A 26,072-nucleotide genomic window follows, 5' to 3' on the forward strand; every position below is an offset into this window, starting at 1 on the left:
ACTTAATGTCTTCTGTGGAGAAATATCTATTCAGATCCTTTGCCTATTTAAAAATTAGATTATTTTTAGGTGCCAGCCTTGTGGTACGGGGAGTTAAGCAGCTGCCTACGATGCCGACATCCCATTTGAGCACCAGTTTAAGTCCTGGCTGCTCTACTTTTGATCCAGGTCTGTGCTAACGCAGCTGGGAAGGCACCAGGAGATGGCCCAAGTACTTGAACCATATGCTATGTGGTCTTGAAATCAGACATGACCCCCTAAAATTTACACCAAAATGTGGCGCTTTAGAGTTCCCCAGAAGTGCTACCTGGGGTGCCACATATGCTACTGGAATTTGGGGTGTCATATGATTTCACCATATGCTTGCTAATAAAACCCCAATATTAGTAAGCCCAAGAGGGTTCTTGCCTAATAATTAGAGAAGAATTCTAAATACCGGAACAGATAAACGAGGCAGCATGGTACATTTAAAGCTTTATTTAGTGCAGAAAATGCAAAGGAGAGTGAGAGCTTTATTAAGAGAGAGAGGTAAATCTGGTTTCATACCGAGCACCAGGAACCAGCCATGTGGAAGAGCATCTAGGCCAGGAAGCCTAGAGCACATGGCTCAAAGGCCATGCGCCCTGGAGGCACAGGGCTACAGCAAGTCCCCTCCTGGCAAGAAGCCAGGGCTGAGGAGAAGGGTGGGACACACCGTGTCTCAGGCTTTTAACCCACTTCCAAAGGGGAGTGGTTAATAAACCTGATTGGCTGGTGGGCACCCAGGTGTGGCCAGGTAGGGTCACACAGGGGCATGGCGAAGATATCAGGTAGGGTGTGAGGTCACACAGGGGCATGGTGAAGGCGTGGTCTTCCAGCTCACAAACTGAATCTATTTTAACCTGTATGCTTGCCTACTTCATTCTTTGTGATTAATTTATTTCATTTAACATAGTTTTCCAGCTAAATTCCAGGCTCCTGGCTTCAGCTGGTTTGTAGCCATTTGGGGAGTGAACCAGTGGATGGAAGATCTCTGTCTTTGTAACTCTGTGCCTTTCAAATAAATAAATAATTTTTTAAAACAATTGGGTTATTTTTCTTTCTATTATTGGGCTGCAAGAGTACTTTATATGTTCTTAATATAAATCTCTTAACAGATATTCAAGTATGATATGCCAATATTTTCTGCATTTCTGCCAGTTTGTCTTTTTGCTTTTCTTTTTTTTTTTTTTTTTTTTTTTTTTTTTTTTTTTTTTTGACAGGCAGAGTGGACAGTGTGAGAGAGAGACAGAGAGAAAGGTCTTCCTTTGCCGTTGGTTCACCCTCCAATGGCCGCCGCGGCCAGCGCGATGTGGCCGGCGCACCGCGCTGATCCGATGGCAGGAGCCAGGAGCCAGGTGCTTTTCCTGGTCTCCCATGGGGTGCAGGGCCCAAGCACCTGGGCCATCCTCCACTGCACTCCCGGGCCACAGCAGAGGGCTGGCCTGGAAGAGGGGCAACCGGGACAGAATCCGGTGCCCCGACCGGGACTAGAACCCGGTGTGCCGGCGCCGCTAGGCGGAGGATTAGCCTAGTGAGCCGCGGCGCCGGCCCCTTTTTGCTTTTCTTGATGGTATCATGGAAAGTGCAAGTTTTAAATTCTGATGATGTCCAGTTTGTCTGTTCTTTGCTTCTGTAGCTTGTGCTTTTGATTTCATGTGAAAGAGTCTTTTGCTGAGTCCAACGTCATGAAGATTCATGGTTATGCTTTTTTCTGAGTTTTATTGGTTTTGTTCTTCAAGTCTTTGATCTATTTTGAAGGAGTTTTTGTATATGTATTTAATTACTAATTAATTTCAGAAAGAGACAGGGAGAGAAAGAGAGAGAGAGCAAACTCTTATCTCTAGGTTTATTTCTCTAATGGCTGCCATAGCATGCTGAGGCTGAAACTGGGAGCCAGGCACACAATCCAGGTTTCACATTTGGGTGGAAGAGACTCAACTACTTGAGCCATCACTACTGGCTCCCATGGTCTGCATTAGCAGGAAGCTGGAGCTGGGAACTGAACCAAGGTTTGGTACTCATGTGCTTTGTTTGTGGGTTGCAGGATTCTTAACTGCTATCCTAAATACCCACTCTGTATATTTTTTTTGTTTGTTTTGAGGTAAGAGTCCAAATTTATTCTTGCAATTGACTATCCATTTACCCCAGCACCTATTCTGAAAAGACTCTCACCCAGCCACCACTGAATGGTCTTGACACCCTTGTCAAATAAGTTGACCATAGACACATGAGTTTATTTCTGCACTCTTAATTCTATCCCAATGGTCTATATGTTTGTCTTTATGTTAGTACCACTTCTCTTGGGTATTGTTTTGTAGTTAAGTTTTGAAATAGAGAATTTTGAGTCTTTGTACTTTATTCTTCTTTTTCAGGATTATTCTGGCTGTTCTAATTCCCTTCCAGTTCCATGTAGATTTCAGAATTAGCTTATCAATTTGTACACAATAGTCAGCTAGGGTTCAGTTCATCTTTGATCATTTTAGGAAGTATTGCCATTTTAATAATGTTAAGTCTAATTCATGAATATGAGGTGTTTTTTTTCATTTATTTAGTCTTTACTTTTTTCCCAGAATACTTTGTAGCTTTCAGCATGGAAGTTTCCACTTCTTTTGTTAAATTTATTCCCAAGTATTTATTGCTATTTTAAATATAAACATTTTCTGAATTTAACTTTCAGATTGTTCATTGCAATTACACAGAAATAGAGTTGATTATTATTTTTAACTGACACATAAAACTACACATTTATGTGATACCACGTATACATTGTGTAATGTTTGAATCAGGGTCAGCATCTCAGTGTGCTAACACTCTCATCTTTGTGTGGAAAACATCCTGCCATGATACCATCTTGCTGTGATGATTAATATTTTGTATCAACATGAATGAGCCACGGGGTGCCTCCCTATTTGGTCCAACATGATTCTGGGTGTTTCTATGAGGTTGTTTTTGAATGAGTTTAACATTTAAATTGATAGTCTGAATAAAGGAAACTGCCTTCCCTTAGGCAGATTGGCTTCATTCAATATTTGAAAGCCTGAATTGGGAAAAAAAAAAGGCTGACATTTCCTTGGGTAAAGCAGAATTCTCCTGTCTGACTACCTTTGAGCTGCAGCATCAATTTTTTTCCCTGCCTTTGGACTTGACCTAAAAAAAATTGGTCATTGTGGGTTTCAAGCCTGCTGGCATTCAGATCAGAATGAGACCACTGGCTTTCCTAGTTCTCAGGCCTGTAGTGGATCTGGATTGCTACTATACTATTAGCTCCCTTGAATCCCTAGCTTGCTGACCTAGCCTCCATAATCCTGGGAGCCAATTCATTGAAATAAATCTATTTTTGGGGTTGGCACTATGGCTCAGGGAGTTAAAGCCCTAGCTTGAAGCTCTGGCATCCCATATGGGTGCAGGTTCGAGTCCTGGCTGCTCCACTTCTGATCCAGCTCCCTGCTGATGCGCCTGGGAAAGCCCCAGAGGATGGCCCAAGTCCTTCGGCCCCTACACCCACATGGGAGACTTGGAAGAGGCTTCTGGCTCCTGACTTCGGATCAGCTCAGCTCTGGCTGGTGCAGCCATTTGGGGAATGAACCAGCAGATGGAAGACCTCTTTCTCTCTCTCTCTCTCTCTCTCTCTTTTACCTCTCTCTATAACTCTGTCTTTCAAATAAATAAAAAAAATCTATTTTCATATGTATGTTTGCCTTTACACACACATGTACATATATATAGATTATTCAGAAAATTCATGAAAAAATGAAATTAAAAGGTAATGTGAATTTTCCATGAACTTTTAAAACCCTCTTAAGCATACATACACAAGGACGCTTCAAAAAGTTTGTGGAAATGCATATACCTTTTAATTAATATATACTTTTTAGTTCTGTTTCTCTGGAAAATCCTGACAAATTATACTTGCTGACCTCATTTATTGGCTCAAATAGTCTTCTGACGGATTTGTAAGGATTTTCTCGATGCAAAATTTGTCATCCTCAGATACAGATAATTTTATTCTGCTCCTCCCCCTAAATCTGGCTTCCTTTAAATTTCTTTTTCTTGCTTAATTGCCTGACTAGAACTTCTAGTATAATGTTGAACAAAATAATGAGAGCAGATATTCTTGTCTTGTTCTTCATTTCATTATGGGAAAGCGTCCAGGCTTTCACTGCTAAGTATGATGTTAGCTATAATTTTTTCATAAAGGTCCTTTATCAGGTTGAGGAAATTCCCTTCTATTCCTAAGTTTTTAAATTTTTTTAAAGTATCATGAAAGTATATTGGGTTTTGTCAAATTATTTTTTGCATCTGTTGAAAAGATGATGTGGTCTGTGCTTTTATTTTATATCATAGCATAATTTGTTAATTGATTTTTGGGTGTTAAACCAAACAGCTTTTTATATCTGGATTGAATCCCTCTTGGTTATGGTATATTGTTCTTTTTATATGTTTCTGGATTTGATTTGCTAGTATTTTGTTGACGGTATATCCGCACAATAGAATAACTACTTAGTAACATAAAGAACTATTGATAGAGGCTACAGCATGGACAAATCTCAGTATAATTATACTTAGTGAAATAAATCAGATCAAAAAGAGTATATACTCTGTGAGATCATCCCTATAAACTGTGAAAAGTAATGTATAATAACTGGAGCAAATCAGTGGTTATCTTGGCATGGTGTCAGGGGTACAAATCAAGGGTAGATAGGAGGGAGAAATTACAAAGGACCATGAGGAAAGTTTTGAGCTTGATGCATATGTTCATTGTCTTGATTAAGGTGATGGCTTCACAGGTGATACATGTCTCTACACATAGCAAATTATGCCCTTTAAATGTGTATGTTATTATTCACAAATCACACCTCAATAAAGATATAAAACAAGAGAATTAATTATGTGAACTTAAAGCCCCACAAATCCTCATCAGTATTTGCATGTATGTTTCCTTTGGGGTGTAACTTCATTCATTTTATTTGTGTGTCATTCACATGGTTGCCAGAGCCAGGAGCCAGGAAGTCCAACCTGGTCTCCCACATGGGTGGCAGGGGCCTAAAGTACTAGGGCCATTAAACTTTGCTTTCCCAGGGTGATAGGCAGGAAGCTGGATTACAGGCAGAGCATCTGGGACTCAAAAAATCTGCCTTCTCATATAGGATGCTGACATCCCAAGTATTATGCTGTGCTACAAACCCTGGCCCCTCAAATACTTTTACTTCATTTCTTGGGACAAGCATATGACTTTTCTTCTTATTCTATTAATGTGGTGAAGTACATGTACTGATTTACAAATGTTGACTTATGATCCTGGAGTAAACTCTACTTGATTATGATCTGTTGGCCTTTTTACATGAGGTGACTTTCAAAAGTTCATGAAAAAGTAGAGCTAAAAGATAAGTTCATTTTGGTGAAAAAATTTTAAATCCATGCATAGTTTTTTTCATCATACATATTTTTTGTGAACATTTTGAAGTACAATCATATGGGGGTTATATTTAATTTCTCAGCATTTGGGCTCTAGTTCTTACTAAGAAAATATCTTCTTTAATATTTCAAGCATTACAGTTACTCCTTTAAGACTGCTTGTGGTGGACTCCAGTTAAAATATGAGTATCTTTCCTGGGAGCAATAATAGATTAACATCAGTCACTGTGACCACCTCAGCAAGAAACAGTCCACTTATATCACTGAGCAATAATCAAGTAGAGAAGGCAAATTTGAAATAGTCAATTTGGAGGGGATATTTGGTGTAGCCATTAAGATACTTGTGGGACACTCACAACCCATAGTGGAGTACCTGGGTTCAACTCTTGCCTGTGCTCCTGATTCCAGATTCCTGCTAATATATACTCTGGGAAGCATTCAGTCTGCACCAACCCAGCTGTTGTGAGCATTAGGAGAATGAGATCTCCTCTGTCTCTCTGTCGTCTCTGTCTCTGTCTCTCTCTCCCTCTTACTCTCTCCATCTCTCAAATAAATATTAAAATAAACATCAATATACAGATACAATAAGATAATCAACTTGTTAGAAAGCAATTTAATATAGTATATACTCAAATGAGATATTAAGCATAGTTGAGTGAAGGAGTAATTTCTCATCATAATAAGTAGTTGGACAGTGAAGGATTGATAATAGTTACGAAGAAAGCTTCTGGAGTAGGTGGCACTTGATATGAGTTGAAATCTTGATTGGCTTGAAAACCTATATGCCTGATAATAGTGACTTTTAAAAAAAAAAAAACTGTAATAATTTTCTTTTTTTTTTATTTTATTTTATTTTTTTTTTTATTTTTTTTGACAGGCAGAGTGGACAGTGAGAGAGAGAGACAGAGAGAAAGGTCTTCCTTTTGCCGTTGGTTCACCCTCCAATGGCCGGCCCACCGCGCTGATCCGAAGGCAGGAGCCAGGTGCTTCTCCTGGTCTCCCATGGGGTGCAGGGCCCAAGCACCTGGGCCATCCTCCACTGCACTCCCTAGCCACAGCAGAGGGCTGGCCTGGAAGAGGGGCAACCGGGACAGAATCCGGTGCCCCGACCGGGACTAGAACCCGGTGTGCCGGCGCCGCTAGGCGGAGGATTAGCCTAGTGAGCCGCGGCGCCGGCCCTGTAATAATTTTCAATTAGTCTTTTTCTACCAAGGGTAATCCACTTGTCTCCACCTTCTCTTTCTCTAAGGAGTGCTTCTTCAACTGTAATCACATGACTTGAGTAGGAGTAGTGATCATTTTAGTGATCTCTTTTCTGGGTAGTATTGATTGGCTCATGGATAGGCATTTGATCTGATCTTAGCCAATCAGAATACACAAATTTATGTCTGCACTTGATAAATTCAGTGATAGCTTCCCAATCAGATCCATTTATAGGGTTTTTGAGTTTGAGACTGGAGAAAGTGAATAAAGATTCCTCTATGGATTTGTACATTATGAGATTGAAGGCACTGGATCCAGCAAAGACCGTGTTCCTGTCTGGTCTTTTTGAAGAAAGAATGAGGTGCCCTATGAGGTGCTCTCTGGAGAAAGTGGTTACATTTCTGTTTCATGTTCCAGAGGTCTCTCAGAGCCACTTTTATACACTGTTCAAGTTTTTTGATTTTCATGTAAATAAATTCCAGTACTCCTCTCCCCCCACAATCTATCTTAAATTTTTGGCTGGTTCAAGTTGAATTCTCATCACATGCAGCCAAGTGGACTAATATTTTACTGTGACAATGTTGCAATAGATAGAATAGGGTTTTTTGTCTTTATTTACAGAGAGAAAATAAGGCTCAGAAAAACTAATATAACCAAGATATCAAAAAGTATTAGGAGCTGATTCAAAATAAATATCCAATCTTCTTTCTCTGCAAACAACACTAGTTGGTAGAAGGAGATGTGTCATGGAAAGTCTGCTAGCTTAGGAATCTTAGTATATGAACTATGAATGAAATATCTGCCAAATCTTCATGTATTCTCAATGTTCTGACACCATTTGGTATCATTTTAGCTTGGGTTTTTATTGTGGTGAAGGTGGTTGTTTTTGTCAGCAAAACCTTGGCTTTTGAGGAAAAAGAAGGAAGTCCAGTTCCACTACAGCATCTACTTCCCATTATACTTATGTTCATGGGGTTGCCCAGCTCTGAAATCAGTTGCAACTGTCTTCTTTATACCTTAGTGATGTAATGCTGAAAATAATGTGCTTTTGACAAAGACTAATTTCAAAATGACTTAAAATGATTGATCTAAATACTTTTATGAAAGCACATTCAAATCCATATTAACCTAGGGACACGAGACAATTCAGAAAGAATTCTTGTCTTCAACTTATTTTATTTTTTTTAAAAGATTGTATTTATTTATTTGAAAGGTAGAGTTACAGACACACAGAGAGAGAAACAGACAAAAAAGTGTTCCATCCACTGGTTCGCTCCTCAAATGGCCGCAACAGCCAGAGCTGGGCCAGTCCAAGGCCAGGACCCAGGAGCTTCTTCCAAGTCTCCCACTTGGGTGCAGGGGCCCAACCAATTGGGCCATCTTCTACTGATTTTCCGGGCCATTAGCAGAGAGCTGGATTTTTTTGGAAGAGGAGCAGCCAGAACACGAACTGATATCCATATAGGTTGCTATCACCTCAGGCGAAGGTTTAGTCTACTGTGCCACAGTGCCGGCCCCTTGTTGTCTTCAATTTAAAGATAAATTTTAATTAGAGAAAGATATTGTCTTTAATAATAAAGAAGAAAGAGAACTTAAGACATTAAAAAAGTGTATATTCTTCCTTATTTCAAGTAAGATTTAAGGTCGCTTAAAAGGATATAAACACGAAGATCATAAATTGAAATTAGGTGAAAAATAAAAATGATAATAAGGTAGTGATATTTAACATAATTAAATTAAGCTGATAAGCAATGAATAGGACACAATTGGCCCCATGTTGGGCTTTTAGCTTTCTTGTTGTCAATGCAAATAGAGAGTCTCAATGAATTACATGCTTTGTGATGTCCATGAGTTGAAACACACTAAATCCTTAGAAGTACAAGTATATCTGATACTCTGACCACAAATGATGTGTTCCTAGATTCTTACATAGAGAGCGCTGTGCTATATAATGTAAAAGGCCGCAAAGACTTCCTTCCGGGAACCCCAAAGATGAGGTTCATGGGCCTGGTTCTTAAAGCTGGGAGCATTATCTCTCAAATTTCAATAATCTTTATTAATTCTGTTCTATCTGCTTACATTTCAAAAAGTGTTCAGTTAGCATACTTATTTTAAAGATTTGTTTATGTAAAAGACACAGTGACAGAGAGAGAGAGAGAGAGAGAGAGAGATATCTTCCACCTGCTGGCTCACTTCCCAAATGGCTACAAATGCCAGGGCTCAGCCAAATGGTTGTCAGGAGTCTGGAACTCCAACCAGGTCTCCCACATGAATGGCAGGGACCCAAGAACTTGGGCCATCATCTGCTGCCTTCCCAGGTACGATAGCAAGGAGCTGAATAGGAAGGGGAACAGCCTAGAATTGAATCAGCATTCCTATATGAGAAGCCACTTTTGCAGGCAGTGGCTTAATCTACTGTTACACAAGGCTGGACCCAAGTTAATATATTTTTTAATACAGATTTTACCTTGACTCAGTTTTAAGCTTAATCTCTAAATATCAAGGCAGATGGACAAGTTATGTTTTTTATAAATACCCTTTAAATTAAGTTTATAAGTATTAAAATAAAAAAGTCTGTTGTAACCTAAGATTTTTTTTAGATGCCACTGGTGCAATGAATGTGTGACACACCTTGAGAAACACTAAGTTAGGAAAAGCAAAATTTGACATTTGAATATCAGTGACCTCACTGTATCTTAATATCTCTCAGGAGACATTATTGTCACTATCAGAGATGAGGAAACTGAGGTTACAGGACTTTTGCAAGGTTCCAAAATAACTCAGCAACCATGAAACAAGCCTTATGATGAAAATCTGGCTTCAAGATGAGTGTACTAAAGGTCTTTTTTCCAAACTGTGGTTCAGGCCCCTTGACAGAGTGCCACATTGCTTTCTGCCAGCCCACTGTACCTCTGTGTGGTCCAGAGTGATGGCTGCCTGTGGTTATGAAGCTGAGGCCACTGGATCAAAGCGGGCGAAGTCTGTCAGGCATATGTAGAATCCAACAGAGGAAGTTCATCGACTGCATGGACAGCTTTGCCACTTTATGCCCTGTGGATTTTGGGGGAAGTGTTTTTGTGGTTCACCAGGCTGTTATTAGGCAGAGCCACTTGTCTCGTGTTAGTCTACTCCGCTGGTGGAAAGTACAGCTGGGAGATTTGGAATGGTCACACTTGATTCTCATTAGGTAATGTCACTACAGGTTTTTTGGAAAGGCCTCAAAGCTGGTGTTTATTGCTGAGGATTGTGGGATTCCTCCCAATCTTGGGGAATATTCTGAGTCATTCCTCATAGCAGATTTCTGGTGACAACCAAGCGAACTTGAAATGGAGAAGCTACCTCTATCTCTCACATGAATATGATTTTGGGTAAATAACCTTGGACTCAGGGCCCATTGCACTTTCTACTCCTCCTAAGCCTGGACCTTGATTTTTAGTATAAGCATTTTTCTTTATGAAAAGAAGTAGTGTTTTCTGCTTTATATATCTCTTCAAGAAATTTTTTTAAGTCTCTTATAACTTAAAAAGTTTCATTGTTAAAGAATGTTACATTTTGAAGTCATTGTTGATTCACATGCAATTGTATGAAATGCTCTAGAAAAGCCCTGTGTGGCTTTTATAACCATACTCCTAATAGTAATGTACTTTAAGAGACTTTATATTTACTGAGGTGTAAATTAAATATAATAAAATTCATTCTTTTATGTATTTAGGTTTCTTATCTGCCTTTCCAGGACTTGATAGCTCATTTATTTCTAGTGCTGCATATTCCATTGTCTGGATGTACCAGAGTTTATTTATCCATTTACCTACAAAACGACATCTGGGTTGCTCCTAAGTTTTGACAGTTAGGAACAGAGTTATTATTTGTATAATTTGTGTGAAAGTTTTTGTGTAGGCACAAGTATATTAGTCAGATTTTTATTGCTATAACCAATGCTTGAGAGCAGCTACTTATGAAGGCAGTTAAGGTTTCTTTCAAATCACTGTTTAGGAGCTTCACAGTCCAACATCAGGCAGCCCCAATGCTTTGGCATCTGATGAGGGTGGTGGATGGCAGAGCTCATGTAGGAAGGACACATAGTGAGCTGCGAATCAGAGGGAGAGGACAGCGGGGCTGAACTCAGTTTATAGAATTAGCTCTTATGAGATCTACCTTCTGAGGGCATACCTCCAAGTGACTTATGAACCTTCTACTAGGCACTCTTTCTAAACACTACAGTTGGATCAAGTCTCAATCCTCTTTCAATAATGTCACCTTAGGTTCAACGTTGGCATTTGGGAGACACTGAAACTAATATCCAAACTCTAGCAACAAATCTTTAAAAACAATAAAATAAAATATTTATTTATTTGAAAGAGTTACACAGAGAGAGAAGGAGAGGCAGAGAGAGAGAGGTCCTCCATCTGCTGGTTCACTCCCCAGTTGGTCTCAATGGCTGGAGCTGTGCCAGTCCAAAGCCAGGAGCTGGTAGCTTCCTCCAGGTCTCCCACACAGGTACAGTGGCCTAAAGACTTGGGCTTTCTTCCACTGCTTTCCCAGGCATAGCAGAGAGCTGAATCGGAAATGGGGCAGTGGAACCCGAACCGGCGTCCATGTGGGATGCAGGCACTGTAGGTAGCAGCCTCACCAGCTATGCCACAGCACTTTCCACTGATCTAATTTTTTTGGAAATATTTATTTTATTTGAAAAGCAGAGTGATAGAGAGACAGGGAGAGATCTTTCATCAACTGGTTCGTCCCCAAATGGCCACAACGGCCAGGGCTGGGCCAGAGAAAAGCCAGGAATCTCATCTGGGTCTCCAAAAGGGTGCAGGGACCCATGTACTTGGGCCATCTTCTGCTGCTTTCTCAATTACATTAGCAGGGAGCTGGATTGGAAGTGGAGCAGCTGGGAATCAAATTGGCATCCATATGTGATGCTGGTGCTGCAGGTGGCAGCTTTAATCGCTATACCACAGTGCTGGTCCCTGATCCATTTTTCAGTCAAGTAGTTTGTCTCTTTATTGTTGAGACTTAAGGTTTATTTAAATATCTTGAATAATAGCTTTTTAGCAGATTTTTTTTTGCAGGCTATTTCTTCCCAGTTTGTGACTTGTCTTTCCATTTCTCTCAAACCCTATTGGGTTCATAGCTCCTGCACCATGAAGGAGAGTCTCTCAGGTCGTCTTCCTCCACCCAGTGTTTCTTATGCATTCCCAAGAAACCCAAGGAAAAGAGCTGTGGAGTGGTTGTGGCCTTCTTTTGTGACTGTTTCTCCCAGGAATTGAAAGTGTTAATGCTATCTGACTTATAATCTTTTTTTTTTTTTTTTTTTTGACAGAGTTAGACAGTGAGAGGGAGACACAGAGAGAAAGGTTTTCCTTCCGTTGGTTCACCCCCTAAATGGCCGCCTCGGATGGAGCTATGCTGATCTGAAGCCAGGAGCCAGGTGCTTCCTCCTGGTCTCCCATGCGGGTGCAGGGGCCCAAGCACTTGGGCCATCCTCCACTGCCCTCTCGGGCCACAGCAAAGAGTTTGACTGGAAGAGGAGCAGGACTAGAACCCAGCACCCATATGGGATGCCAGTGCCACAGGCGGAAGATTAACCAAGTGAGCCATGGTGCCGGCCCCCTGACTTATAATCTTGAAGAATTTGTGAGCATTTCAGCTATTTTCTTCTTGACTTTTTTTATAACTGCCACTTCTTTCTCTCATGCTGTGCCAAAAATTATAACTGCTATCTGTATTACATCAGATCACCTGGTTGTCCAATAATCTCATCACCTGGATAGAATTCAGAATCTTTTTTAGGTCTGTTTAATTTTCTTTTAGTTTGGGTAACCTCAACCTTCACTTTCGTCTTTCTACATTTTAAGTGGAAGCTTGAAGTCACTTCATTTATTTAAATAGAATAAAAATGTCATATGAATTTAGTCAGTGCCAAAGTTATTGTATTTGGAGACATTGTATGAATCATTCACACATTGGGTAAATGAAATTTCAAATGAATCAGACATTTAGGACTTGTATTGGTGTCTCTCATCAAAACCTTTAACTGTTGTGATATTTCATGGACTGTTCATTGGGAGGCAATTATTACTCAGTGAATTCCATTGATAACTGAAATCTGATTATATTTTGTATTTTTAAATCCAGTATTAAGGTAAAATTTATCTGTAATTCCAAATGCAGTTTTATTCTTCTAATTATGGGCACAATCTGTTTAGGGCTAGAAGCCAGGAACTCAACTGAAGCACCTCAACCATATGAGTGAAGGCACAAAGATTTCACAGATCCACCCAAAATCACATCTGCAATCCTGATGATCCTATGACTGCATCATACTGGGTCAATGTCCTGGGAATGATATGCATGCAGAAGCGGTGATGAAAGGGCCTGACAGCTAGACTGAGAGGTTTGGGCATGAATGTTCCACATTTTTGTTGACTGATTGATGTGTTTTCTATTACAAGAATAATGTGATACAGTGTAGAACAAGTGAATCTTTCTTGAGACTTGGATACACATGGCTTGGATTTGAGTCTTGACTTCAATGATAAGAAGCATAGTGAGGTACAAAAAGCTGAATTCTAGGTCCCAGTGGGACTGAGTATAAATCCGTGGCCCTGTCAATTAAGATTTTGTGACTTTGAGTTAATTAAGAGGTATCAGCTGCAGTTTCCTCACTGGCTAAATGGCACAACAGTACCTACCTTGCAGTGCTCTGGAGAGATGAGATATTATATTTCCAAAGTGCCAGGTATCATCATGGCTCCATATATGATTATGTTGGGATGATCTCAATTATAAAAATCATCTTCTCTAAACCTCATTTTCCTTATGTGTGAGCACATTTCATTGAGTTGTTGAGCAATTTAAATGAGACCATGTAAAATTCAGACCCAAATGCTATTTTTCTTCCCATAAAAGTAGTTATTTGAGGAATATTAGCATTCATAGTATATCGAGCTGCTAATGTCTTCATTAACTTCTCTCTCTCTCTTTTTTTTTTTTTTTTTTTTGACAGAGTGGATAGTGAGAGAGAGAGACAGAGAGAAAGGTCTTCCTTTTGCTGTTGGTTCACCCTCCAATGGCCGCCACGGCTGGCGCGCTGCGACCGGCGCACTGCGCTGATCTGAAGCCAGGAGCCAGGTGCTTCCTCCTGGTCTCCCATGGGGTGCAGGGCCCAAACACTTGGGCCATCCTCCACTGCCTTCCCTGGCCACAGCAGAGAGCTGGCCTGGAAGAGGGGCAACCGGGACAAAATCCGGCGCCCCGACTGGGACTAGAACCTGGTGTGCCGGCACCGCTAGGTGGAAGATTAGCCTATTGAGCCGCCGCGCCGGCCGCTTTCATTAACTTCTCTTAACCTGATTGGTAAGATGGAGATTGTTTACTTAGGTTTAGAGGGATGGCCAACACATGACCCTTGATACTGGACAAATGGGATTGACAGCAGTTGGTCAGTCACATACAATCACAGCCCAGGGGATGGGAATATCACAGGTCCATCAGGCCATACGAGGAACACATGCACTTGAGAACAGAATAACCTAGCAGGGACAGGGGGGCAGGTTTTGGAGAATTAGGGGAAAGTTGTATCTTTTGGTCTCCAGGGAAGGATGTGGCTGGCTTGTTTGAATATTTCTATAGGCTGGCATAGGATGGACACCCACTACTCAGAGATAAGCAGGAATTGTAACTGGTCCCTTTGGAAAGAAAGATGTTTGGTGAGGAGACCTTGTTTGCTATAACAGGGTAAGGAGAGGACTTGTGGTTGTACCCTTTGAAGCTTTCTCAGTTTTTCCCAGATGTAGAAGCAGCATATGATACTGGGTTTTAATTTTAAGCTGTAAGCTGCACGTGTGCCAAGGCATTTGTAAATCTTTGAAACTTTCATCGACTCTCCGTGGTGGATGCCATGGTCTGAACATTTGTGTCCTCCTGGAATTTGTATGTGGAAATACTAACCCCCTCCTCCACTCTAGTGATGGTGTTAGGAGCTAGAGCTTTTGGGAGTGACAGGGTCATGAGGTCAGAGCCCTCATGATTGGGAAGAGTGTCCTTACCAGATTTCAGAGAGCTGCCTTGTCCCTTTCACCAGATGATGTGGGGAGCAACTCGGACTAGACTGTTACTGGAATTAAGACTTATTCTATGCATCTGCTCTCCCACAATATGGCGCTGGGAGAGGAGGAAACAGCTTCTACACAGCTGCCTCCAGTTCAACCAATAAACAGCAGGACCTGCTCCTGATTGGAGGAGAGCAGCATACTCGGTGTGTGGGTAGCAGAGTTGGGATTGGTGGAAGAGGACTATAAAGGAGGAGAGAGACAACATGCACCAGGAACATCTATCTAAAGGAACACCTGAGGAACATCTGAGCAGCCCCTGAGAGAGCCGGCCGGCGGTGTGCCGCTCCCCCGCGGAAGTGGGGAAAGTGGCAGGGGGAACCGCCCTTCCACGGAGGTGGAAGGGACGGTAGCCAACCCGGGAAGAACCAGCAGCAAACCCGGGGAGGGCCGAGCAGACAAAAGAACAGCGCAGGGTCCTGTGTCGTTCCTCCGCGAAGACGGGGAGCGACAAGATGAGGACACTGCGAAATGCTGCCTTTGAAGAGGAGGCTGTCCTCAGCCCCCGGCATCTGCTGGAGACTTGATCTCAAACTTGCTGGCCTACAGAACTGTGAGCAACACATCTCTCTTGTGCCTCAGCCACCAAGTTTAGGGCGCTTTGTTTTAGCAGCCTGAGAAGACGAAGACAGTGGTTATCCTTCTCCCCATGTTACAGCTGTGAAACTGTGGGATGGGACGGACATGCCACGTAGCAAGTAGAGGTGCCAGGGATGAGCTGAGGTTTGAGGCCCTGCTAAGTGGTCGATCCCTTCCTCAACTGTTGTGTGGGATCTGCTGACACGGTGATGGGTGGTGCTGGAGTCATGTGAGACTTGGGCTGGAGGCCAGTTGAGCTGTCACAGCGGCTCAGGAGTGCTGATAAACGCCTACCAGACATTGCAGACTCATACACTGACTCTACGCAGCTCAGGTAAATAAACACACCTGGACAGGGGGTAAGGCTCTGTGCTGAGGAAAAATGAGGCAGTGGTGGGGACTGTTATGTGTTGGCAGCACTGGCTCCCTGCCAAAGGGACAGCTGCATGTTGATGCTGGTTCATTGTGCTGGGTGAGAATGCAAGAGGGGCATTGATTCCTGTGATGTTTGGAAGCAAGCCAGGAAGTTGAACTTAAATGGGGACTTTACTCATTTTAAAAGTTGGCCATCTTTATAATTTAAAAACTGTATTTTACAGGTCATAATGTGAGGAGCAGGCAACCTGTGTCTGTAGACCTTGAGCCACAGAAACTGTTGGGGGAGGAGAAAGGGGGCAGCGGGGAACAGAGGGGCTGCCCAAGGCACTGCTGCAGCAGCTGTGAATATGTGGATGTGTGCCTGTGGACTTGGAGTTTTACCAGATGTATTTTTGACCAAAGGGCTGAATGACAGATGAAAGGACCTTTTCCACTGAATAGGACACCACTGTTCCTTATCTATACCACAGGCTTGGCTTTATCAGTTTGCAGGGACATCTGGGTTTACATTTTTGTCAGCACCTGACTTTGACATGTCACCAACTGCCTCCTAGAATCCCTTTCCAAGAGAGTGTGCTCCTGAGTCAGTCTATATGATAAAGGCAGCGTAGCCTAGTGGTTAGTATCTGGGTTTTTGTCTTGGCCTTTCTGTTTACTACCTTGGGTACCTCAGCTGTCATTTGACTGTGTTCTCCAAAAGTTCATGTGTTAGAAATCTAATCCTCAAATTCAAATGTTGAAAGTATTTGTAGGGCAGGTCATCTGGGAGGTGAGTAGGGTTAGATGAGATCATACAGGAGTAGCCCTATGATGGCTTGGAGACCTGAGCTGGCATGCTTGCTCTGTTTTACCACGTGATGCCCTCTGCCATCGTTGATGTACAGGAGCCCACCATCAGATGCAGAGTAGATGCTGGCTGGCACCATGATCTTGGACCTCTCAGCCTCCAGAACTGTGAGCCAAATAAATGTCTATTTTTTATAAATTATCCAGCCTCAGGTATATTCTAAAAGCCACAGAAAATGGACCAAGACAATATGTTTGTCCGATTTTCACTACCACTACAAAATACCAAAAGCAAGTAATTTCATACAGAGAAAAGGTTTATTTAGCTTACAGTTGGAGAGGTTCCAGTCCAAGATCAGGCGGTCCTCCTCTGTGGACCTATAGTGAGGATGGTGGACGGCTATGGTGGAGCACTTGCCGAGGAAGGCTCCCATGGCAAGCTAGGAAGAAGAGAAAAGTGGTTAGTCCCGCGTCCGGCTTTTTAACAACCCTCCAAGGAGACCTACCTTCCAAAGGCATGAGCCCCATGATTGAAGACCTCCTACTACGTCCTTTCTCTTGAAAGTTACATCACCCTGGGGCACATGATTTATTTATTTATTTATTTATTTATTTATTCATTGAAAGAGTTACAGAGAGGCAGAGGCAGAGAGAGAGAGAAGTCTTCCATCTGCTGGTTCACTCCCCAGATGGCCACATTGGCTAGAGTTGGGCCGATCCAAAGCCAGCAGCCAGGAGCTTCTTCCAGGTCTCCCACATGGGTGCAGGGGCCCAAAAGCTTGGGCCCATCTTCTATTGCTTTCGCAAAAGGGGCCCATGATTTTTAACATATGTGGAAACATTCAGCATTCAAACTCATATCCAAACCATAGCAGATGCTTAATCCTCTTTGTTCAGTTACTTATCTATAAAATAGGTAAATAATTTGATCTATGTGGCTATGAGAATTATAAAATGTAAGAAATATTCAGGACATGGAAAAATGTTTGGTGTATGAAAAGTCCAGCTCCAAAAATATTAGATACTATTGTTCACATTTCTTCTCCATCGGTTATTTATTGGGAGCGGCTATCTGCTGCCTCTGTTGAATTAGTCCCTGAGAAAGTTCACTTGGTGTCACCCAGAGCCGTCAGGATACCAAGACTGCATTCATTCATTCAAAAATTATTTATGGAGGGTTCTCAGATACAGGATGGAGACCATTGGACCAAATGATCACCCTCAGGTATACATTTTAATGCAGAAACAGGGACTTCAAGTTGTACGGAAGTAACAAGGAGTAGAACAGTGGCTTAGTATGTTCTATGTATTCTATTCATTTGGAATAAACAGAGTTATCAGAGTTCTAGAAAAAAGACAAGTAAAAAAAAAAAAGAACAGTTATATAAACCAATTCTGGAAGAATATCCTGTTTCATGGCAATGGGATCCTGTTTTCCAGGATATTTTTCAGAGACCCAATATGCACGAGGAAGAATCTACTTCAAAAATTGGCAAATTTGGCCTCGGCCTGTTGCCTGTCCTTTCTGGGATTCCCAGGTAAGACTTTGGTGCCTTATACCTTTAATTGTTGGTACCCTATTGTTTGAAGCCATGAGAGAGAACAAAGAATATGTTAATGCTTTTCCCCACTAAGCTAAACTTTAGAGTATATAATATGATCTGTGCTTTGCAACAAAGCAAAGATACATGCACAGTGTAACATTTGAACACATGGAATGAGTATTGTTGTACCTGTTATCAAGATGAGGAAACTGAGGCTTAGGGTAGGTCATGTGACCAAAGCTACACAGTTACTAAGAGGAAATTCTGACTTCACAGTTAGATCTGATGTGAAAGTTATTGATTTTAACCAATAAAACTCTATTTTCTCTCTAATTTCTATCCAAAGGAAAAATCTTTTAAGAATTCTTATAGGAAGGAGATAAGGAGCAGGGAAAGGAGGAAGAAAGTAATGTGGAGGAGGCAGGAGCAAAGGGAAGAGTAGGATTTGGTGTAGTGACAAAGAGGAAATTAGTGTAAAATGATAAAAACCCAAGGAATCCAATGTTAAGAAAGAAAACACGATGGAAAATCCAAAGAAGGATAACACTATCATGAGGCCAGATGAGAAAAGCAGTGGAGCTCCAATGTATGGTTACTGTTTACTCATGACCAAAATGCCAAGATTTCAGCCAGGACCAGACCCTCCTGGTTTCTATTTTGATATGCTTAATTACTCATTGACAGTCAGGTTCATGTTCTCCAACAGTTACATGGGCATGTGGGGAGCAACTCGGACTAGACTAAGTTACTGGAATTAAGACTTATTCTATGCATCTGCTCTCCCACAATATGGCGCTGAGAAGGGAGAAACAGCTTCTACACAGCTGCCTCCAGTTCAACCAATAAACTGTAGGACCTGCTCCTGATTGGAGGAGAGCAGCGTACTCGGCGTGTGGGTAGCAGAGTTGGGATTGGTGGAAGAGGACTATAAAGGAGGAGAGAGACAACATGCACGAAAGAACATCTAAGAGGAACACCTGTGCAGCCCCCAGAGAGCCGGCCGGAGGTATGCCGCTCCCCCGCGGAAGTGGGGAAAGTGGCTAGGGGGAACCGCCCTTCCACGGAGGTGGAAGGGACGGTAGCCAACCCGGGAAGAACCAGCAGCAAACCCAGGGAGGGCCGAGCAGACGAAAGAACAGCGCAGGGTCCTGTGTCGTTCCTCCACGAAGACGGGGAGCGACAGGGCACATGAGACTGGTCAGGGATGCAGGAGTCCTGCCGGTGACCCTTACCTGGAGCTAGGCCGTCTTTTTGGATACCTGATCCATGAGACCAAACTCTGCCCAGCCTCTATATAGTGATTCTTCAGGCCACCGAACAATCAGTTTCCCCATTGATTGAAATTTCAGCTAGGTCATATGAAGGCTGGTGGAGTTAGGGTCTATGAATCAATAGTCAAGAGACAGAGGGATGATTTGCAGTAGTTTGAATGTGGATGTCTTGTTCTCTAAACACAGCAAGGCAAGGGAACCAGTGAGAAAGCTGTTGTCTTTTGGTGGTGACTGGTCTCTGCCAGGAGCTGGCCAGTGTGTGGAGTTCTTCCGTAAAGGTGTCTGGTGTCAAGACCAAGCACCACTCAGGGTTTAGGTAGAGTTGATGGCATAGCTCCTACTGCTGCTATTGGTTGCATAAATGGGTGATTTCTGTGTGAAGCATCTACCCAGGTGAGGCGGGACAGATCACAAAATCCCATGCTCTGCCTCAGCTCACCTCTCTGAAACACCCTTATCATATTTGCTTCTTCTCTACTTTTTTCAGAAGGGCTATGGAGTTATAAGGCGAGAGTGTGGAAACACATTGAATCTTCTGCCTTCTTTATCCCAGGCCTTTCTGATCAGAGTCTTCCTAAACTCTCAGCTGGGTAGCATTAACTTCATTTTATAAGAGATAATCAGAGATTTTGGAGGTTGAGAGAGAGAGAATGTGGTTTGTTAAACTCTCTTCTACTAATTTTTACATCTCCTTCTCTTTTATTTGTCTGGAACCTCTTGAGGGCATCTGTTGGTAATCCTTTTTTGAATCTAAGCCCTAACTGAAGGGCACTGAGATAGGTGCCAAAGGTTGGACAGCAGTCCTCTCAGGGCCACTTTGAGGGCAAAGAAGATAGCATAAGAGGCAGTTAGGTATAGCAGACCTCCCTATCTTCATGGGATACATCCTGAGACCTCCATGGATGCCCGAAATCACACATGTATTGAACTCTATATATACTCATTCTTATACATACATCCTATGATAAAGTTTAATTTGTAAATTAGTCGCAATAAGACATGAACACTAACTAATAAAATAGAACATTTAATGCAACAAACTAATAAAACTATTTAAAACTTTTGAATTGTTTATTTCTGGTATTTTCCATTTAGTACTTTTTGTATTATAGTTGACTTCCATTAACTGAGACTACAGAAAACAAAACCACAAATAAGGCTGGGGCTATTGTCTAGGATATTAGGGAGAGGGGAATGATTAGATGGAAAATGAACTTAAGATTTAAAGATAGTCACATTCAAAGAAGACATGGCTGCACTGGAAAGTAAAAGAAAGCCAGAGCTTTTCAGGTTATAGCCTCCCAACTAGGTAATCATTTAGGTCCTTTTGAGTACTAAAGTTTAATTTTTTTTTGTCTTCTGTCAAAACCAGCCCATACTTTGTGTATTCTCTTCAAGTTTGCTTTTTGCTGGGAGGAGCAGGTAATAGCATTGAGCTAATCAGATAAGCTAACTTCTACTAATGCATGAATGAGCTAATGGGCAGCTCTTCCCATGACTTCACCCCATCACCATGTTAAACCTTACTCATTTCAATCTTGGACCTGGGGATTGGCCAATGGTGGGAATTCATGCTGTACTCAGCACCCCTGTGACTGTACCCTGGCCAGTTTCTTGGTCTTCTTAATGCCAAGTACAGGGCTGGACAGTGGCATCAATACTATGACCATAGTCTAAGTATGGAACTAAAAGTATTGGGTTTCTCTGTCATGTTGTAGCCCCACAGGGGGAGGGGGATGATAGAGACTATGGCAATTTTAAGGTCATTGAATAATATTTTGGTTAGTTATGAATTAAACTCCCAACAAACATATAAAAGCTCTCTAAGTTAAAGATACATTTGTGGTAAAAAGGAAAAATACTTAGAAAAGTATATGTCTCCTATAAACTCCAAGTTCCATTCTACTAAAGCAACTAAATTAATTTCTTATAAATATCTAAGCTAAGGAAGGAGACCTATGGCTTAAATACTCTATCTTCATAGGAATCAAAAACAAACTATTTTATTTTCTTTCCTCCTCCACCTCCCACAAATTGTGCCAATAGTGTAGTCTCCTTAAATATCTCGGGCTTTCCATGACCCTCATTCTATGCCTACCTTCTCCAGTTGAGGGATTCCTGTCTCAGAAAAAGCTTTTTATTAGTGGTTTACACTTGAGTATAGGAAAAATAGTAAGAGTATAAAATTTGTGATTTGGAAGGAACTGCTTATAATTGTGGAAGTGGAGGCCCTAGAAAAATGAACACCCCATGACATTGGGTTTGTACAACATTGTTGTTCATCACTATATTTGACTATCATGTCAGCTGTTTGGAAGCAGGAGTGTACAGCATTGATTCTGTTGTGCACATGAGGAAACACAGTACAAGAAGTTTACTTCCCTAATAGCCACTGCACTCGTCCCAGGGCATAGAAATCTGCAACCTTATGGAGAGATTACAGGTGTGACCAAGCAATGGCAATATGGGGCAATTCCCAGAGTGCCACAAATTGCAACAATTGGGCAAATGATTGTTTTGCATAAGCTGAAAACCAGCTCTGGCTCAGGTACAGTGCTGACATTACTTTCCAGGTTTAATTTGGCTCCTGAACATGGGTTTCTCAGGCAAGGAAATGCCATAAGTATTGCTTAAAGCACAGCAGCAGGAACAGCTTTTCGCAGGCACTCAGCCAGACTTGGTTCTTCTTAGTCCCTTGCTTCATAGACTGAGGCTGGTACATATTCCCCACTGTAGCTAGTCATCAGGAACCCAGCCTCTGAAGAAAGATTTTGGTTCAAGTTCAGCTCTGACGCATACCAGTTGATTGACCTTTGGCAGCCGCCTGACCTCTCTTTGCTTCAGTTTTCATAAGGCGAAGATCATAATGTTACCTATTTCTTAAAGTGGTTATGGAGAAAGGATGATGTTAAGAGATGTTGGTTATTATTACTGCTGGTTAGAGTCCCGTGTTGCTGTGATGTGACTCAGTTCTAACTGTAGTTAAACAGAATACATCTTCTTTTTCTCTTTTCCCATTCTGCTTAAAAGCTAATTGCTGACTTTGTGACTAATCAGACCTACCTTTAACTCAACAGGTAAGTAATGCTTTCTTAAGAATGCCAAAGACAGACTTCAGGGAAATGGCTAGAACTTTGAGACGTCAGATAAGGAAGGGCTTGGCAAACACCCAGCCCAATGCCAGAAGGACCACTGGCTGCTCAAGAATTTACAACCAGCTATAGACAATCAGGTCCTAGGTCAAAGGGACCATGGCCCAACTGGTTTCATGCTAACCTTGGGAATTTGACCAACAATCAATCAGTGGTGTCCAATATCCTCCCTAACTTCCCCAACTCCCCCTTCTTCCTTTAAAAGTTTTCTTGATTTTTTCAGATGAGGAAAAATCTTTTCTAAGTCAGAAGTTCCCAACTTTCTCCCAAGATTGCTAGTCTCTTGAGTAAACTTAATTTTCTTAAATTACCAGTTTGTGTCTGGTAAATTGGCCTTCTAGCCACAAGCAGCACAGGTCTTTATTCTCTGTCTCTTTTCCCTCATCAGTTTCTTCCAGAGTAATGTGTAGGACAATACTGCCTATGTTCATTGCTGTCAGACTGAGATGGTTCATGTAGAGAGATTAACAGAGTGTGTGACCTATCATAGCATCTCAAAGAGTGCCATTCATTGTGAGAATGGAGCTTGGAGAAGGGGTAGGTAACAGTCTCAACAAGACAGGGACAGTCAGGGGAGGTGTCTTGGGTGAGTGGTGTCTGAGTTGTGTCTGGCAGATGTGTTCTAGGACAGTGCCCTCTGCTCATATGTGCACCCTATTAGTTATGAAAACAGCGAATTCATTTATTTTTTTTCTATAGGTCTGTAGAAGAAAGGGAAAGGTTATGTCAAATCCCAAACCCATCTCCCTGTACAGAGAGTGATTTAGGAATTTATGCAGTTAGGGTAACTGGGTTGAAATAAAGTGACAGAACATGATAGGTGCAGAGCAAAGAGGTAGGAAAGTCCTTTGAGCATGTGTGATAAATCATGTCTACATACATCGTATGTTCAAAGATGGCTGATGAAACATCACCAGAGGTGTGTCATTGAACATTATGATGAACCACAAGATAACTCCCAGACAACCTGAGTTGTTCTCTGTGTTAGATAGCTAGGTAGACATTAGCCTATATGTGTAAAAGCGTCCAAAAATGGCAATTTTAAAGAAAATTCCTCAATATGATGGACTGAGGAAACAAGCCTGGAGAGCAGACCAGCGATTACATATCTAAAATATTGTTCTTGTTCAGTAACCTTGTTGGGTGGGTTCCAGTCCTCTGCCTTGCATCAAGAGGGCTATCATGTCCAATGTCACTGTGCTGATAAAGTCCTGGGAGGAATTTTTGGGAATTCTACCCCCAGAAAACCTTCTACCAGGCAATTTCCCAGAAGAGGGAAGTGGGGAGGAGAAATGAGGGGACCTATATCCATATCCATACCCATAAAAATTCAGTCTGAATACATACTAGGCTCTCAGTTCTTTCCTGAGATGCCTGCCATGTCTGTCAGGTATTTCTTCTCATTAAAATTTGCTACCTCACTTACTACTACTCTCTGTCTCATGTCTGAATTCTTTCTTGCATGAAGACAAAAATGTCTGAGGAGCCTTCTCTGGTAACATGTGCTGGCTAAAGCTGGTTCTATCAGAGACCCTGAAAAACAGCTCAGCAGAATTTTTTGGCAGAACTAAGGTTTGCAAAGAGCTCTTATGGGCTGTTACTATGTTGAGTAGCCCCTGGAAGCTTGTTGTTTGGCAAGGGGAAGGGGATTCTGTAATGTCCTTGGTTTTGATATAGGCAGGGAGGTAGTTAATGAAGAGGGCCCTAGTGTTGCCAGCAAGGGTGCTGAAGCCCCATTGAATACTGCTCAAATCCCACTCCCTTCTTTGCAGACACCACTGTGTTACACAAGCTAGAAATATCCAACATGGGGCACAGCAGGTTAAACCACAACCTGCAATGCCAGCATCCCATATCAGAACCTCAGCTGCTCTGCTTCAGATCCAGCTCTCTGCTAATGTGCCTGGAAAGGCAGCAGAAAATGAACCATGTTCTTGGGCTCCTGCCACCCACGAGGGAGACTTGGATGGAGTTTCTGGCTCCTTTCTTTATCCTGGCTCATCCCTAGATGTTGTGTCTATTTGGGGAGTGAAACTGTTACTAAAAGTTTGGTCCTTGTCCCTGGTACCAAATCAGAATGATGAGGACAAGGTTTTTGGATGAAGGCAAGAGAAAATTCAATCTGTTGACAGATGAGACGGTATCAGAGTTCTCTGTCTCCAGGATTACTGTTCTGCTGGATGAGGGTGGTTGTTGTGGGGCTTATAAAAGGGCTACAAAGAATGGGGTGCTGGTATGGTGAAATCATGAAAGAGCTGCAGGTCTCTGGTGTCAGGCACCAAGACTTGTTTGTCGTGGTGGTTTTCAAGTCCACAGGTGGTGAGATTAGATCTAACCTTACTAGATCCTCTTGTTCTGCAAAAGAAGCTGAGATAAGGAAGGAGGAAATTTGTGCCTTAAGACATAGGCAGGTGGGAGGCTGGCGTGCGGCTCAATAGGCTAGTCCTCCGCCTTGCGGCACCTGCACCCCTGGTTCTAGTCCCTGTTGGGGCACCGGATTCTGTCCTGGTTGCCCCTCTTCCAGGCCAGCTCTCTGCTATGGTCCAGGAGTGCAGTGGAGGATTGCCCAAGTACTTGGGCCCTGTACCCGCATGGGAGACCAGGAGAAGCACCTGGCTCCTGGCTCCGAATCAGCGCAGTGCGCTGGCCGCGGCGGCCATTAGAGGGGTGAACCAAAGGCAAAGGAAGACCTTTCTCTCTGTCTCTCTCTCTCACTGTCCACGCTGCCTGTCAAAAAAAAAAAAAAAAAAAAAAAAAAAAAAAAAAAAAAAAAAAAAAAAAAGACGTAGACAGGTGGGAAGCCAGCAGTCCAGCCCTGAAGGAAATTGTTGGCTTGTGTTATTTTATACCCAGTGACAAAACAGTGGTGAGAAGATATCTTTCTCTCTCTGTCACTCTTTTCAAATTAAAAAAATCTTAAAAATGAAAGAAATATTCACATGGCTGCAGGTTCAGCAAACCCAATCACATCATGCACATGAATTCCACTCCCTTTGTGTAACAGGTGCCATGATATGAGTTAGGGGGTGTTGATTTTTTTACTCCAGATTCTTATCATGCACAAAGACAAACATACTCAGTGCTGACACATAAAGATGAACAGAGTTATAGCATTTATTTAAAAGGTGAGAAAATGAACACACACACACACACACACACACGAGCATGCGTTGCCCCACACAGGAAATACACATCATGCATGGGCAGTAGGCCAGAATATTTGCCCAAAAAGAGAAGTGGCAAGGGAGGAGAGACAGATAAAGCACCTGCAGTTCCTCTAGCTGTGGTCTGTGGCAGAAGAAAGGGGGGGGATGGAGAGAAAGAAAACAAGAGTACACAAGAGCCCCCCTCCCAGTTTTTGGTCTCTGTTATTAAGTTGGGGTTGATGCCTCCAGGCGATAAGCCACCTGGGGATTATATGGCACCTCTACAAGTTCCACATGGAGTTCAGTATCCATATTTTCATAGCATCCTCCTTTGGGTCCTGGATAAAGCAGATGTATTCCAGGCAAGGGGGCATTTTGATTGACAAGTAGGAGGACAGAATTACATGGGGGTTTGTGAGTTCCAGCTCATTGGTCCTAAATTAGCTTCCTGCCTATTTGTCCC

General features: G+C 42.2%; 1 long non-coding RNA gene across 1 annotated transcript in view; it reads left to right on the forward strand.

Annotated features, from left to right (window-relative positions):
- Positions 1-14,747: 14,747 nt before the first annotated feature.
- LOC149126134 (uncharacterized) overlaps positions 14,748-26,072 on the forward strand; it is a 137,701-nt gene continuing 126,376 nt past the window's right edge. Inside the window, exons 1-2 of the long non-coding RNA XR_016235436.1 lie at positions 14,748-15,666; positions 17,937-18,034. This is a non-coding gene — a long non-coding RNA (uncharacterized LOC149126134). The remainder of the gene's footprint in view (positions 15,667-17,936; positions 18,035-26,072) is intronic.

The sequence above is a fragment of the Oryctolagus cuniculus genome, chromosome 6, assembly GCF_051225735.1.
Source record: "Oryctolagus cuniculus isolate XC-2025 breed Fujian yellow rabbit chromosome 6, ASM5122573v1, whole genome shotgun sequence".
Lineage (NCBI taxonomy): Eukaryota > Metazoa > Chordata > Mammalia > Lagomorpha > Leporidae > Oryctolagus > Oryctolagus cuniculus.